The 17,172-nt window shown below is 38.9% G+C and overlaps 1 protein-coding gene and 1 pseudogene; both read right to left on the bottom strand.

The window, feature by feature from the left end:
- Erich1 (glutamate-rich 1) overlaps positions 1-17,172 on the bottom strand; it is a gene marked incomplete at its 5' end in the record, with an annotated part of 52,793,804 nt that overhangs the window by 44,346,571 nt on the left and 8,430,061 nt on the right.
- Positions 11,173-14,015, bottom strand: LOC134482430 (U6 snRNA-associated Sm-like protein LSm3; annotated as a pseudogene).

Below are 17,172 nucleotides of genomic sequence, written 5' to 3'. Positions count from 1 at the left end.
AGAACTTCAGACCAATTTCCCTTATGAATATCGACGCAAAAATACTCAATAAAATTCTGGCAATCCGAATCCAAGAGCACATCAAAACAATCATCCACCATGACCAAGTAGGCTTCATCCCGGGCATGCAGGGATGGTTTAATATACGGAAAACCATCAACGTGATCCATTATATAAACAAACTGAAAGAACAAAACCACATGATCATTTCATTAGACGCTGAGAAAGCATTTGACAAAATTCAACACCCCTTCATGATAAAAGTCCTGGAAAGAATAGCAATTCAAGGCCCATACCTGAACATGGTAAAAGCCATATACAGCAAACCAGTTGCTAACATTAAACTAAATGGAGAGAAACTTGAAGCAATCCCACTAAAATCAGGGACTAGACAAGGCTGCCCACTCTCTCCCTACTTATTCAATATAGTTCTTGAAGTTCTAGCCAGAGCAATCAGACAACAAAAGGAGGTTAAGGGGATACAGATCGGAAAAGAAGAGGTCAAAATATCACTATTTGCAGATGATATGATAATATAGTTAAGTGATCCCAAAAGTTCCACCAGAGAACTACTAAAGCTGATAAACAACTTCAGCAAAGTGGCTGGGTATAAAATTAACTCAAATAAATCAGTTGCCTTCCTCTATACAAAAGAGAAACAAGCCGAGAAAGAAATTCGGGAAACGACACCCTTCATAATAGACCCAAATAATATAAAGTACCTCGGAGTGACTTTAACCAAGCAAGTAAAAGATCTGTACAATAAGAACTTCAAGACACTGAAGAAGGAAATTGAAGAAGACCTCAGAAGATGGAAAGATCTCCCATGCTCATGGATTGGCAGGATTAATATAGTAAAAATGGCCATTTTACCAAAAGCAATCTACAGATTCAATGCAATCCCCATCAAAATACCAATCCAATTCTTCAAAGAGTTAGACAGAACAATTTGCAAATTCATCTGGAATAACAAAAAACCCAGGATAGCTAAAGCTATCCTCAACAATAAAAGGACTTCAGGGGGAATCACTATCCCTGAACTCAAGCAGTATTACAGAGCAATAGTGATAAAAACTGCATGGTATTGGTACAGAGACAGACAGATAGACCAATGGAATAGAATTGAAGACCCAGAAATGAACCCACACACCTATGGTCACTTGATTTTTGACAAAGGAGCCAAAATCATCCAATGGAAAAAAGATAGCATTTTCAGCAAATGGTGCTGGTTCAACTGGAGGTCAACATGTAGAAGAATGCAGATCGATCCATGCTTATCACCCTGTACAAAGCTTAAGTCCAAGTGGATCAAGGACCTCCACATCAAACCAGACACACTCAAACTAATAGAAGAAAAACTAGGGAAACATCTGGAACACATGGGCACTGGAAAAAATTTCCTGAACAAAACACCAATGGCTTACGCTCTAAGATCAAGAATCGACAAATGGGATCTCATAAAACTGCAAAGCTTCTGTAAGGCAAAGGACACTGTGGTTAGGACAAAACGGCAACCAACAGATTGGGAAAAGATCTTTACCAATCCTACAACAGATAGAGGCCTTACATCCAAAATATACAAAGAACTCAAGAAGTTAGACCGCAGGGAAACAAATAACCCTATTAAAAAATGGGGTTCAGAGCTAAACAAAGAATTCACAGCTGAGGAATGCCGAATGGCGGAGAAACACCTAAAGAAATGTTCAACATCTTTAGTCATAAGGGAAATGCAAATGAAAACAACCCTGAGATTTCACCTCACAGCAGTGAGAATGGCTGAGATCAAAAACTCAGGGGACAACAGATGCTGGCGAGGATGTGGAGAAAGAGGAACACTCCTCCATTGTTGGTGGGATTGCAAACTGGTACAACCATTCTGGAAATCAGTCTGGAGGATCCTCAGAAAATTGGACATTGAACTGCCTGAGGATCCAGCTATACCTCTCTTGGGCATATACCCAAAAGATGCCCCAACATATAAAAAAGACACGTGCTCCACTATGTTCATTGCAGCCTTATTTATAATAGCCAGAAGCTGGAAAGAACCCAGATGCCCTTCAACAGAGGAATACAGAAAATGTGGTACATCTACACAATGGAATATTACTCAGCTATCAAAAACAACGAGTTTATGAAATTCGTAGGCAAATGGTTGGAACTGGAAAATATCATCCTGAGTGAGCTAACCCAAACACAGAAAGACATACATGGTATGCACTCACTGATAAGTGGCTATTAGCCCAAATGCTTGAATTACCCTAGATGCCTAGAACAAATGAAACTCAAGACAGATGATCAAAATGTGAATGCTTCACTCCTTCTTTAAAAGGGGAACAAGAATACCCTTGGCAGGGAATAGAGAGGCAAAGATTAAAACAGACACAGAAAGAACACCATTCAGAGCCTGCCCCACATGTGGCCCATACATATACAGCCATCCAATTAGACAAGATGAATGCAGCAAAGAAGTGCAGGCCGACAGGAGCCGGATGTATATCGCTCCTGAGAGACACAGCCAGAATACAGCAAATACAGGGGCGAATGCCAGCAGCAAACCACTGAACTGAGAACGGGACCCCTGTTGAAGGAATCAGAGAAAGAACTCGAAGAGCTTGAAGGAGCTCGATACCCCTTATGAACAACAATGCCAATCAACCAGAGCTTCCAGGGACTAAGCCACTACCTAAAGACTATACATGGACTGACCCTGGACTCTGACCTCATAGGTAGCAATGAATATTCTAGTAAGATCACCAGTGGAAGGGGAAGCCCTTGGTCCTGCTAAGACTGAACCCCCAGTGAACGTGATTGTTGGGGGGAGGGCAGTAATGGGGGGAGGGTGGGGAGGGGAACACCCATAAAGAAGGGGAGGGGGAGGGATTAGGGGGATGTTTGCCTGGAAACCGGGAAAGGGAATAACACTCGAAATGTAAATAAGAAACACTCAAGTTAATAAAAAAAAAAAAAAAGAAATGTAGGGACCAAAATGGAGCAGAGACTGAAGGAAAGACCATCTAGTGACCAGCCTAACGTGGGATCCATTCCATGTGTTGGCACCAAACCCTGGACACCTTTAGTGATGCCACATTTTGCTCTCCTCAGAGAGGCTCTACCAGCAGCTGACTGAGACAGATGCAGATGCTCACAGCCAACCATTGAACTGAGGTCCCTGGCCACTATAAAGAGTTAGGGGAAGGACTGAAGGAGCTGAAGGAGATGGCAACTCCATAGGAAGAACAACAATATCAACTAACCTGGAACCCTGGGAGCTCTCAGAGACTAAGTCAACAACAGAAGAGCATACATGAACTGGTTTGTAGCCCCTGGCACACAAGAGGACTGTCTTGTGTGTCTGGACTCAGTGGGAGAGGATGCATCTACTCCTGTAGTGATTTGATGCCCCAGGAAAGGGAGAGGCTGGAGGGGGCTGCAGGTGAGGGGGCATAGAGCATCCTCTCAGAGGCAAAGGGTAGTGGGGAAGGGGATAAAGAACTCTGGGAAAGACCAGGAGGGGGAAGCATTTGGAACAGAAATAAATAAAATAATCTAACAAAAGGGGGAGGGTAGAGAAGAAGGGGAAAAATGGGTATAAGGAGGGACAACTAGCCATAAAGGCTATATAGAAAACTGTATATGAAAAACTATATGGAAACTTACTACTTACTCTAAATGCTTCATAAAATAAATACATATATGAAGGGAATCTAAATGGAGTCACCAAATAATAGGAGAGGTATCTTATGCTCAGTAAGACCTCCAATGCCAGGAACGGCTTACATATTGTCAAGTCTTTGGACGAAGGAGCTCAACAGAAAACTCTAATTATCACAGACTATTGCCAAGGCTACTGATGCTCTCCCAAATCAGATGGTAAGGCTCTATTACTGAAGACAACACTGAATTATGCCATCAAACACAGAGAAGTTGATCTGATACCTAAGAAGAAGCTTCACCCATACTGACTAATACTCAGGGTACTAGAAGGTACTCTACACTACCAGAGCAGAAAGTTAGCCACTAATAGCACCCAGCTACAGACCCTGAAATCTGAAACAGCGTCCTGCCTTCCAGACATACTGGGACAATAGTGACAAATATGTTATGAGAGTAACTAACCGTATTCTGATTGGTTTCCCACTCCATTAGATGAAACCATACACGAAACTGCTGAAGGGGCTAAGAACCCGAGACGAGATGTGCCGTGGCACATTATTTCCATTATTCTGTTAAAGGAATAGAGCAGTAGAATGACTCCTGAAGTGACATGTTGCCATCCCCATAGAAGAGTGTGCTTCTAAACCTATATCAGAGAGACTTTTACTGGCAGCAGATGGGAATTAACACAAATATCCAAGATGGGATGATGTGTAGTGGAGGAAAAGCTTCAGAGTACTTGGTCCTAAATGAAACGCCATCCTCAAACTCTCCCCCTCAAGGCAGTCTTACAAAACACTCTAAGAAGATTGTCCAATATTTCCTTTAAAGAATATTTGCTAGTAGACAAGGAAAAGCTAGCCCGTGTTCTCTCAAAAACATCACAGAACAAAATGGACCCAGGCTGGCAGCAGAAATCAGATATGTAGGTGTCCTTGTGCCTTCTGATCTATATCTGCCCTTAGAGATGATCTGAAGACAGCCATAAACAAAAAACTGAATAAAGAAACCTAACTTAACTGAGGAAAAGAAGAATGCATAGAATAGTTGTCTATTCTATAAGAAATAAATGACAAAGGAGAAAAGTTGCATAAAGAAACAAAAGATTAAAACTTATGAGTTCTTACTGAAAAGATTTTAAAAATAAGTTTAAAAGCATAACTAAAGGAAGCAGTTTTATTAGAAATACATTTATCCAACTTGACCCTCTCTGTTCAGGCAAATACTAATTTTTTGTTGCTGTTGCTGAAATCTAGCCTTAAAACAGATGCAGAGACCCACAACCAAACATTATGCAGAAAAATATTCTAATGTGGGGAGGGGAGTCCATCCCTTCTCTCAGAGCTCAGAGAATCCCACAACAGAAGAGGTGAAAAGATTTAAGAGTCAGAAGAAATGGAGGATGCCAGAACAAGGCCTTCTAAATCAACTGAGCAAGACACATATGAGCTCACAGAGACTGAAGCTGCAGACAAAGGGCCTGAATGGGTTTCAACCAGGTCCTCTGTGTATATACTATAACTACTAGCTTAGTATTTTTAAGGGACTCCTGACCAGAAGTGGGTCTTTGACTCTTGTGCCTGCTCCTCAGACTCTTCTGCTGTTGGGTTGTCGTGTCCAACAATGATCCAATTGTTTTCACTTCATCTTATATTTTATTTTGTCGTTTAGTTGTTATCTCTTAGTACCCTGTTCTTTTCTAATGAGCAACAGAAAGGAAGTGGATCTGAAGGGGAAGGGAGGTGGGAAGGAACTGGGAGAAGAGGGAAGAGAAACTACAATCAAGATATATTGCATGATTAAAGACTATTTTGGATAAAAGAAAAGTGGGAGGTGGCCATAAATTGGAGTCGAAGAAATAGCTAAGCAGTTAAGAATAAATGCTGGTTCTGTAGAGAATCTGAGTTTTGTTCTCATCAGCTGTGATGAGCAACTTACAAGTGTTTGTGACTCCTGCTCCAAAGGAGCCAACACCATCTGCACTCACAAGTACACATATGCACATATACACATATATACATAGAATTTTAGAATAAAATAAATCCAAAGATGTGGCTATAAACTAACACAATACAAATTTCATTATTTTCTAGTTCTCTGCCTTAGAAATCTAGCATGGATCTCACTGAACAAAAAATTCATGGTACCAACAGGCAGCTTTCCTTCCAGTAATTTCTGGAGAAGAAATTTGCTCAATGTACAACTGATGTATGAATTTCTTTGTGGCCATCTCTGTTTTCTTCCATAGTAACAACTGAAAGCCATGCTATTGTCTAGCACCCCTTGATTCTTGACTCCTTCTATTTTCAAAGTCAACAACTGTGGGAATATGTTAAAGCTCTCTTACACTGCATGTTTCTGGTCATGTAATCAAGATGGTCTTAGGATGATCTCACTAATTCAAGATTTTTAGCCTTGGTCACATCTGCAAAGTCTCTTTTGTCCTGTAATCTAATACATTCACAGGTCCACAGAATAAAGACATTAACATGGGAATCATCCATTGTCTACCATGAACTCCAACACAGACTTTGAAAATCAGAGAACTAACCAAAGCAATGGTAGCAAGTTGAATAACAGAAATAGAATCATCCCTAAAAGACTAATATGTGTGGATGGTTCCATAGACCCATTCAGTCAGACATTCAAAGACCAGTTAGGTGCATTTGGTCCTCCTAAAGAGGACCAAGGTTCTGTTTCTAGCACTTGCATCAACTGGCTCACGACCCACATCTCCAGTCCTACGGGATCCACTGACCTCTGCCTCTGAGGGCTCCTGTATGCACATGCTGCACATAAACTCATGAAGACGTGCACATACACATACGTTTCAATTTTTTAATTAATACAGTAGAGCCTTCACAATTCAATCACCTCTAAATACTGCTACAGTGGAGACATACAGGTATTTTAATAGCATTCCAGAGACACACGATAAATAGAAAGACCATATTTTAAAAATCTAGAGATACTTTGTTTGGAATAGCCAAACAAATCAGCAACTATAAAGCAACTATAAAGTAATTCATTAGGTAAGAAAGATATGGAATTTATTTTAAAATGTCACTCATTATAAAATAAACTATCAACAAAAAAGTAAAGTACTAAGCTTGTATGAGGTACATTTCAAAATAAAAATAGAACAAATGGGAAAACAAACATTATCTCAGATAACTGAAATATAAATGATTCTCCAAAAGTATAAACAAATAAAAGTGTTTTTCTGGATATAGGCATAAATTTTCATAAAAATAAATAAAATTACCTAGCAGGTCATTTATTTATTTTAGCATATTTCATTTTATTCCCACCATGACTTGAAACATTTTTTAATTATGAGTTATAATCAAACTAGATTACATGTAGGTAGCCAGACTATTGCATAACATGAAGAGCTACTAGTGTAGAAGAGAAAAGTAGTCAAGTATTTACTACACAATAAAGAATGCCATGTGAGTAAAACCACGCACCAGGAAAAGAATGAAAATATACAAATAAATCCATGTATGTATGGAATTGTAGAATGTTATAGAGGTAACACCTTATATGTATGAAAACGAGATGAACCCCCCTTAATAAGAAGTATTGTAATAATTGTAGTCATTTAGAGAAAGACAAAACTGGAGCCCACACTGCCCACCATGCACTATGATTAAGCCCAATTAAAATTCATAAAGAAAATACTAAGGTACAAAAATAGAAAAATTAAATTCATAGCAGTTATACCACATGGACATCATCAAGACTTCTCAAAAACTCCAGTTCTAGAGACAAGAAGTGCTAATATCTTAAGTACAGAAACAATCGTAAAAAGTGGAGGAAAACACACTATACATCTATTATTAAGAGCTAATCTCACAGATACACAAAGAGAATGTGAGTTGAGTTTGCTTTACTGTTTAGTGAATGTTTATTGAGCACCTACTGAGTGTAATGCTCTGCACTTGAACCCATGACGGGATGAGACACAACAAGTGTATCTTTACTCAAAGCTCAGAACTCTACACCTTTTCCTAGCCTGGTAGCAGGCACTTTGGCAGTCGAGGGGTAACTGCAATACTAACTTCCTGCACATGTTTTTCATTTCACTATTTGCCTTCTTGAAGATCTCAGTCCACAAAATAATCCTCGAAAACGACTATAAAAATCCTTTGATATCCCAAGATAAGAAAAATATTCCTAGTCATCATAATAGTTATTTGAGATCTTTTAAATTGCAGTTACTTGAGATATTTTGTTGCTCTATAAGGTCCTAATTTTAAAGGTAAATTTTAGTACTATCTTTTGTTTGCAGCCATTAAAGTAGTCAATTCTGTATTTATTTAACCCTGATTTTAATTTGAAATATCTAATATGACAGTAATTACATTGTACTCATTCTGTATTTGGCTGTGCATTTTCCTTCCCTCCTATTTCTAAGTACAGCCATTTAAAAGGCTAAGCTTGCTGCCTTCCATTATTTCTTACTCAAACGTACAGAGTTCAAGTTTAATATTTTGTTTAATAATTTTTGTTTAAACAAGAATATTTATTTGCATTGGTAGCAAAGTTCTTATGGGTTTTTTCCAGCCTAATGTGTTTTTCTTGTTGTCATAAAGCAAAGAAAAAGGGCAGTGTATGTTTCCCATCTGACAAGAGAACTAGGTAGAACCCACTTTTGTATTATTTACACAATAATGATCAAGGCCCAGGGCATTTCCTGAGGATTAATGGCTGACTGGCAGATTGACTGAAGGCCATTAACTTCAGGCAGTCATTAATTTTCTTAGAAAAGCTGGTTGAAGTCATTATTTCTATTATAAGATCAATAGCACACTTCCTTGGACACCAAAACCAACAAAAAATATAAGAAAGAAAAGAAAAGAAAAAACTGTTTTCAGGAATTGTTCTTAAGTACATTCAACCTTTATGTTTTGTTTTAAGAGAAACATCAATAAAATTTCAAACAACTTAAAAATACATTGTTGTTCCTCTCACAGATATCAATGTCACGAACACTGCTTGTTCTCTGTGCTTAGAGTCAAGCTAAAAATAAAGTCAATTTCTCTGTCTGCCCTCCTTTGCTTCCCCTCCTCCTCCCTCTAATCCTCTTGACCTCCTTCTCTCTTTTTCCCCTTTCTCCCCCTTCCTCTCTCCACTCTAGGTGTGAATCTGAAAAGGCATCTTATGGTGCGTCACACCTTATACGGAAAATTAGAGACCTGTCATTTTATAGTGCTTTTGTTGGGCATTTGCTGAGAAATTACCATTGGGGTTATTCTTTTTAGGCTTAAGTAGAAGAAAAGAGAGAGAGATGGAAGGAGGGAAAGAGGAAGGGAGAGGGAAAGGAGGGAGAGGAGGGGAGAGTAAAGGAGGGGAGGAGAGAAATGATAGAGGAAAGAATGAAAGATTTTGTACTAGATAATGGGAAGAGAGTTGTACTTAAATAATATGAACTTCAGAGGTGTTTAAATGTATTGGAGTAAACTAAAAAGCAATTCTGAGGCAATGTATATAGTCCAAAGGTGGGATGTTCAGACTTTTAACAAACACTGTGGCAATGACAGTTGAAAGGAAGCTGATAAGAGAGCCCAAACATGAGCCAACTACATCAATAGACACACCAAAGTAGATCAGGAAAGCCTATGAGGCCTCAACCACACACCAAGAACAACAGGGAACTGGGAAACCTAGAGTGGGCGAAATAGTAGTCTTCCAGGGAAGAGCACACAATTGGTTAACCAGTACCAAATGATCAACTCTGAAAACATGCACACAGGTATCATTATACAAACCAAGCAGGTTATACAGAGAAATGTATTTGTATATCTGTATGCATGCAATAACAATTCATGAAAATAAAAGACCATGAAATTGAAAAAGAACAAGTAGGGTGTATGGGAGAGTTTGGAGGGAGTAAACCAAAAAAGAGAAAAGTAATTGCATTCTAATCTCCAAAAACAATTTGAAGTGAAAAAACAAACTGTTGAATAGCTGTAGCTTATTTTCAAGACTTTAACTGTCATGTTGGGTAATTTGCTTTAAGATATTTAAAGTACAATAGGACTTTTCTGAATAAGAACTGTCATATGAGACTTAACAATATTAAAGTGCTTTTATTACAGAATGTGTGTATGTTTGTGTGTGTGTGTGTGTGTGTGTGTGTGTGTGTGTGTGTATAGAAACATTGTGTTTACAATTTGCAGGGACCTGCTCTTTTGCTGCACCATGTGAGTCACAGAAATGGGACTCAAGTCAGAAGACCCTGTCTTAATGTGAAATGCTTCATCATTGATTAATAGGTCCAGCATCTTAGTATAGATCTCTAGATCTTATCTGGTTTGACAAGAAGTTTATGACCATCTATTTCTAAGGCTCCCTTTCCAAATCCTCCTGCCCTTGGAACCATCACTCCACTCCTTTTTTCAGTGCCTCATATAAATCACACAGCATTTGTCTTTCTGTGACTGGCATATTTCACTTAGTGTTGTATCCTCAGGATTCATCCATTCTTTACGATGTTACTAAAGCTTGTCTTTTCCTATTATGTGTAAGACTCATACTAACAAAAGGGAAGTACTACCTCTTTGTAGATTGAATTTGCATTTCCCTCATGACCATATTGACCATTTTTGATAGCTATTTAGCATTTTATGTCTTTTAGAAAAATATTGATTCATGCCCTTAGTCCATTTTTTGGTTGAATTACTAGGTTTATTTACTTTTACTTCAAGTCCTTTACATATGTTATATGATGACAGAATCAGAATATGGCTAGTGCAAGGAACGCATTAGTTGTCCCTTTGCTCTGCTACCTGGGTTGTGAAAAAGCTTTTTCACTTGGTGTAATCCTGCTTGCTTACTTTTCGTTTTGTTTTTTGTGCTTCTGATCCCTAAAATTATTGCCAAGGCCCATGTCATAAGCATCTCCCTTTAGCTATCTAAAGGGTCCGATTTTATTTCCTTATATATGAATGTCTACTTTTTCCAACACCATTTTCTGAAATATTTTTCTTCACTGTATATTCTCTCTGCCCTTTTTACTCAGTTGAATATATGTATGTGTGTGTATATATGGGAAATTATCTCTGATTCTTCATTCTATTCCATTGTTCCACATATCAACCTTTGGGCCAATGCCATGCCTTTTTGATTACTTAATTTTGTTATATAGTTTGAAGAAGTTCAGTACCTCCATCGTCGCTCTTCGTTTTGGGTGTTGGGCTATGCATAGCTTCTATGTTTACTTTATATATTGTCATTTCGTTTACTCTAGTGCTGTAGTGATTGTATTATGACAAAAAATAAATGAATAAATAAAAGATGTCTATGGATAATCAAGAAATAAGTGTGTTGCATGAAGCAAGATTCTAGTCGATATAAATTTGTATAGCTGAGATTTAAAAAAAATAAGAGATTTTCAGAGATAAACTCCATAGATTGTTGGAATTCCTTGAGGATGTAACATCATCAAGAAATCAAATTTGCTTTGTGATAAAATTAAACCTGGCCTGGTATTCTGGCTCTAAGTTTATAGCTTTAGTGATACAACAATGTCTCTTTTTTCTTGAGCATCTGTTTGCTCATCTGGCAAATAGAATAATCATATTTACTCAACAGGATATCATAATACAGAAGATGATACAAGATACTGATGCCTGATAAAAAGCAGCTAGAACAGGTGAATAATTTAAAATGAAGAGAGGGAGTATATTATTAAAACCATCAAGCTACCAATGCAAGTATAAAATTCAAAAGTTTGAGGAAATTTAAGAATTGAAAATATTTTCTTCCTCCTATTCTTCCATAAGTGTCTCCAAGCTCTGTCCACTGTTTGGCTGTGGATGTCAGCAACTGTCTGAGTCAGCTGCTGGGTGGAGCCTCTCAGAGGACAACCATGCTAGACTCCTGTCTCCAAGCATAATAGAGTATCATTAATAGTACTGTGCAATTAGTGTTTGCCCATGTGTTAGATCTCAAGTTGGGCCAGTTATTGGTTGGCCATTCTCTCAATCTCTGTTCCATTCCCAACCTTACATTTCTTGTAGACAGGATAAATTTTGAGTCAAAAATTTTGTAGGTGGGTTGATTTCTCTATTACTCCATTGAGGTTTCTGACTGGCTACAGGTGGGTCACAGCTAAGGATTCTTGGGCACCTCCCTTGTCCTGGGTCTCTGTCTCATCCTGGAGATGCCCCCCCATCTCCCTACCTCCATCAGTTGCAGATTTCCATTCATTCTCATGGCCATCTGGCCATCCCTCCTGTCCTTCCCCACATCTGATCCTGAGCCCATAGCCTATTGACCTCTCCACCCAGTTCCTTCCCTCCTTCTTAAGTGAGATTCAAGCATTCTCACTGGTGCCTTCCTTCTTGTTTAGAGAGAAGGATTGTGGGAAAGGGTGACAGGGAGTGGGCAGTGAGCAGGATGTAAAGTCAATAAGTAAAAAAATAATAATAAATAAAAATAAAGCTTAAAAAAGAGAAAAAAGAAAAGTTTTTTCTTTTATTAGATATTTTCTTTATTTACATTTCAAATGTTATCCCCTTTCCTGATTTCTCCTCCAGAAACCCCCTATCTGACCCTCCCTCCCCCTGCTTCTATGAGGGTGCTCCCCTATCCACCTACCCACTGCTTCCTCGCTCCTCCCCACCCTGGCATTCCCCTACACTGAGACATTGAGGCTTCACAGGACCAAGGGCCTCTCCTCCCATTGATGCCTGAAAAGGCCATCCTCTGCTACTTGTGCTGCTAGTGCCATGGGTCTCTCCATGTATACTCTTTCTTTAGTGTTTTGGTCCCTGGGAGCTCTGGGGGGGCATAAGGGAGTCTGCCTATGGTTAATATTGTTGTTCTTCCTATGGAATTGCAAACCCTTCAACTCCCTCAGTCCTTTCTCTAACTCCTCTATTGGGGACCCCATTCTCAATCCAATGGTTGGCTGTGAGCATCTGCCTCTATATTTGTCAAGCTCTGGCAGAGCCTCTCAAGTGACAGTTATATCAGTCTCCTGTCAGCATGCAGTTCTTGGCATCCATGATAGTGACTGGGTTTTATGACTATATGTGAGGTGGATCCCCAGGTGGAGCAGTCTCTGGATGGCCTTTCCTTCAGTCTCTGCTCCAAACTTTGTCCCCATATTTCCTCCTGTGAGTATTTTGTTCCCCCTTCAAGAAAGGACTGAAGCATCCACATTTTGGTCTTCCTTCTTCTTGAGCTTCATGTGGTCTGTAAATTGTATCTTGAGTATTCCTAGCTTTTAGGCTAATATCCACTTATTGGTGAATGCATACCATGTGTGTTCCTTTGTGACTGGGTTACCTCACTCAGACTGATATTTCCTAGTTCCATACATTTACCTGCAAATTTTAAGAAGTCATGGAATTTAATAGCTGAGTAGTACTCCATTGTGTACCACATTTTCTGTATCCATTCCTCTGTTGAAGGACATTTGGGTTCTTTCTAGCTTCTGGCTATTATAAATAAGGCTGCAATAAAGTGAAGAGGGTTTTTTTTATTTTAACAGTTTTTATTTGGATTCATCTCTATAAATTACATGTCATAACTAAAGCAAATTTATGAGTCATAAATAAATTTCAAGCTAACTTTCCTGGTAAACTTCATTTCCTCACAACTGCTGCTAAAATGCCCATGTAAGCTAGAGAGCACTGGATCTCCAAGAGATAGACTTACAGATGGTGTGAGATGCCTGATGTGGTTGCTGAGTACCAAACCCAGATCCTCCGTAAGAGCATTTGCTCACCTTTACCACTGAGCCATCTATCTCTTTTCTAAAAAGAAAATGTCAAATTTAATTTAAAGAAAAATATCCTGAAAATAACTGCAAGAACAACAGGCAAACCAACTTCTGAAAAGAGCAAGGAGGACACACTGACTAGAGGGCTGGAGAAAGGGACAGGTCATTTAGCTGGAGAGCTTGTGAGTTCTTTGAGGGTAAAGGGATCCTCGTGTCATTCCTAAATATCAGAATGCCTGTGAGCTTCTCTCTCTGTGAGTGTCCTGTACATCTCAAGAGGCAAAGTATCCACTTTCCTACACAGGCTCCACTTTTTTTGTCTCACCCAACCCAAAGGAGGGGCAAATAGAACATCATCTCCCTGGATGAAGAGCATGGGGATGTTTCATTTTGTGGATTTATCTATCTCTTCATATGTCTCCTCATCAATTTCTATCATCATCACAGTTTCTTCTGCATCTCCCAGGATCATATTTAAATGCTGATCATAAACATGTAATCTGCCTGAAAGCTCTCGGTCATTTCTCGTTTTCATACAAATTTGCTCCTCCAGGTTGATCGTGAGGAGGTCCAGGCGCTCCTCTGCGGTATTGTTGGTCTGTTGTGGGTCTACATCATCTGCCATGTTTCAAACACCACCGATCTCTTTAGCCTTAGATTCCTTGACCGTCGTTACATATGTGTTGACGTCATTTTATAAAAAAATTTGAAACAACAAACTGACAGAGCTCTATAATGTCTTTGCTACAATGCAGAAATAGTTCTCAAGTGTAGCACATGATGGACAAAGACAGGAAGAATCCAGTCTGAACTGAAGAAACTGGTGTTGAACTGAGACAGGATTCTGAAGATACCACCATAGCAAGACTCTTGTAGGAAGAGAATCAGACAGAGCACGTAGATTCGGAGGTCTATGATAGTTAGTTTTCTAATAGTTACTTTTCCCATCTCTAGGACTAATATTGGAAGAAACAACATAAGGGAAAACAGTTTATATTGGTTTATTATTTGAGAGGATGTGAGCCCCAATCCAATAGCTGAAAAGACACAAAGTTCACAGCAATGGTAGTAAGAACTTCACATCTTCCTGTAATAGGCAGGAAGCAGAGCACAGAACCAGAAGTGGATATAAGTTTCAAAGGCCTGTTTCTAGTGACTTATTTTGACAAGGCAAGCTCTGCTTTCTAAAGGTTCCACTGCCTCCAATACAGAGCCACCAACTGGAAACCAAGTATTGAAATGCATGAACATGTGGAACAGGTTTCAGATTCAGACCATAAAACCATTACATGTATTCTAAAGTAACTATGAACCCCCCAAAAAAGAGGACAATACATTGACCTAACTGATAGTTATAGAACAATCCAAGCAATAATTCCTAACTAGAATATACATTATTTCTCGAGATCATGAAACATTTTTTAATATATATCATAGTATAGGACACCAAAAAAATGTCTTCAGAAACTAACTTGCAAAGGGCATTCTCTGAGTACAATGAAATTATACTAGAAATCATTAGCAGAAGAATTTCATGGAAAAACTCTCAAATGTGTTGAAACTGCAATATAGTTTTAAATTATCCTTGAATAAAAAATGAAAAATAAAATTTACAATTATGTTGGGTTGAGCAAAACAGAAAATGTACATTAATGTCCATGAAATACACTTAAGCAGTATGAGGAAGTAAATCTATAACATTAAAGGAAATACCTGTATTAGAATAGAGAAATCCTTAAATCAACTACCTCAACTTCCACCTTAAAAAATCAGAAAGAAAAGAGCTGATTAAAACCAGAGTAAAATAGAATAACAGTTGTAGGCTTAGATTTTTTTTAAAACCTACTTCAATAAAGGTTTTCAAATGCTTCGGCCTCTGCCCCTTCTAGCTCACCATCCAAAGGTAGTAGGGAGGATGGTAAATAAAACAAGAAGATGTGGATCTGCTTAGAATTAGTTCTTTGGGGCAATTGCAATCTCCATTTGTCAGATACCAGCAGTCCAGTTCAGTAGTCTTCAGATACCAACAATCCAGTTCAAACATTAATCAACAACAGTGGCATAATCCAGCAGAAACTGCCAGGCCTCCATCAAATCTGCATGTGTCAGCAGAAGTGACCAGAACCAGCCCAAATACCAGGAATTCTATGCTGTGCCTTTCTCAATGTACGAAACATCACTGTCAGTTGAGTCCCACTTGTATTGTCTCCAAATATCACAAGTCCTAACTGGGTCTTGCCTCAACAGAACATCACATGAGTCTGTCTACATCACATCACATGACCAGAAATTGTGCTGTTAAACAGTAATAGGCAGGCTGAATGTAATCAATTATGTTCTGCATAATGTCTAAATGGCATGAGACCCCTTACTTTGTATAACTAATATATGCTTTGAAGAGTTTTTTCTTTTCTTTTTTTAAGAAAACAAAGCCATAGTAGAAGGATGGTAAGTTTGCTCAGCAAGTAAAGGCACTTGCCTCATTAACCTGGTGACCTGTGTTCCATTTCAGAACTCACAAAAATCCAGACTTCATGGCTTACGTCTGTAACCCCAGTATTCCTATGGCAAGATGAATGTCAGGAATGACAGGAAATTTGTCAGGAGGCTCACAGGCCAACTTGCCTGGAGTACAGCCCACATCAGCAGAAGCAACAAGAGACTCTGCCCCAACAAGGTGGAAGGTGAGAACAAAGACAGGAAGAGCAACATAAACAATACTAATAGCACCTGCATATGCAACAGGTCATGACATAGCATAGGAGTGTGAGATTAGGGCAGTTGATGCAAGTTCAATGGTGACATGTGTTGACTTATTTCTGATTAACTATAGGGGAATGGAAGAGACTTTCATGAGTCTTGTTTTTATCAAGAAGCTTCTTCATAAATGGGGACTTGAAATGTGAAGATAGATGTTGAGGGAGAAGGCATATTCCAATTATGAACCAAACAAGCAACAAGTCCATACCACTGAAGAGCACCTAGGCACATGCTCACTGTGAGGCACTTCACCCTGGCTCCCTGTGCAGAAGCAAAGACTAATACCAGCATGAAGTGAAAATTCCTGGCTTCTTTGGAGACTTGGTTGTGTCTATGATGTTTTTCTAGACGCTGACTAATGAGAGGATGTTTTGCTGAAGTAGACACAGAAAAAGATGTTTTGATGAGGCAGGTACTTCAATGCATGATGTTTGAAAAGAGTGTAAGTAGCACCCAATAGACACTGATGACACTCTTGCAGTGGTCTTCACTGATCTTCACTTGCTATGACTTTGTAGAGAGAAACTCACCAAAGATCTTCTTGTGCTATTCTGGCTGCTTCTTGCCACTTTCTTGGACTCATAACAATTCAGCAGCGCCTCGTGGTTTCTTCTAAATCAAGTCACAGCTACTGATTCATGTTTGGTGTTTGCCAATTGGACTGGACTGATGCTACTAATTTGTGTTTGCTTGTAGACTAGACTGATGATATATTGACAATGGAAATTGGAATCACCCCAAAGAACTCTTCTAAACAGGTCCACATCCCCCTTGTCCTATTAGCCATCTTTCTCCCTACCTTTGGTCAGTGGTTGAAGTGTTTAAGAACTCTTATTAAAGTAGGTTTTGGAAGAATCAAAGCCTATACCAACATGTGGATTTAAATATTTGGAAGGCTGGGTGAATATTTTTCTTTCACTTTTTATTGAAAATAGATTCTTCTTTCATACAATACAACTGAACAGTTTCCCCTCCTTCCAGCCTTTCCAGCTTCCTCACTATCTTCCCTCTTTCCCTTCTTA

Source organism: Rattus norvegicus, chromosome 16, assembly GCF_021556685.1.
Source record: "Rattus norvegicus strain SHRSP/BbbUtx chromosome 16, alternate assembly SHRSP_T2T, whole genome shotgun sequence".
Taxonomy (NCBI): Eukaryota; Metazoa; Chordata; class Mammalia; order Rodentia; family Muridae; genus Rattus; species Rattus norvegicus.
Note: the sequence above shows the minus strand (reverse complement) of the source record. Positions and strands in the feature narration are given on the sequence as shown.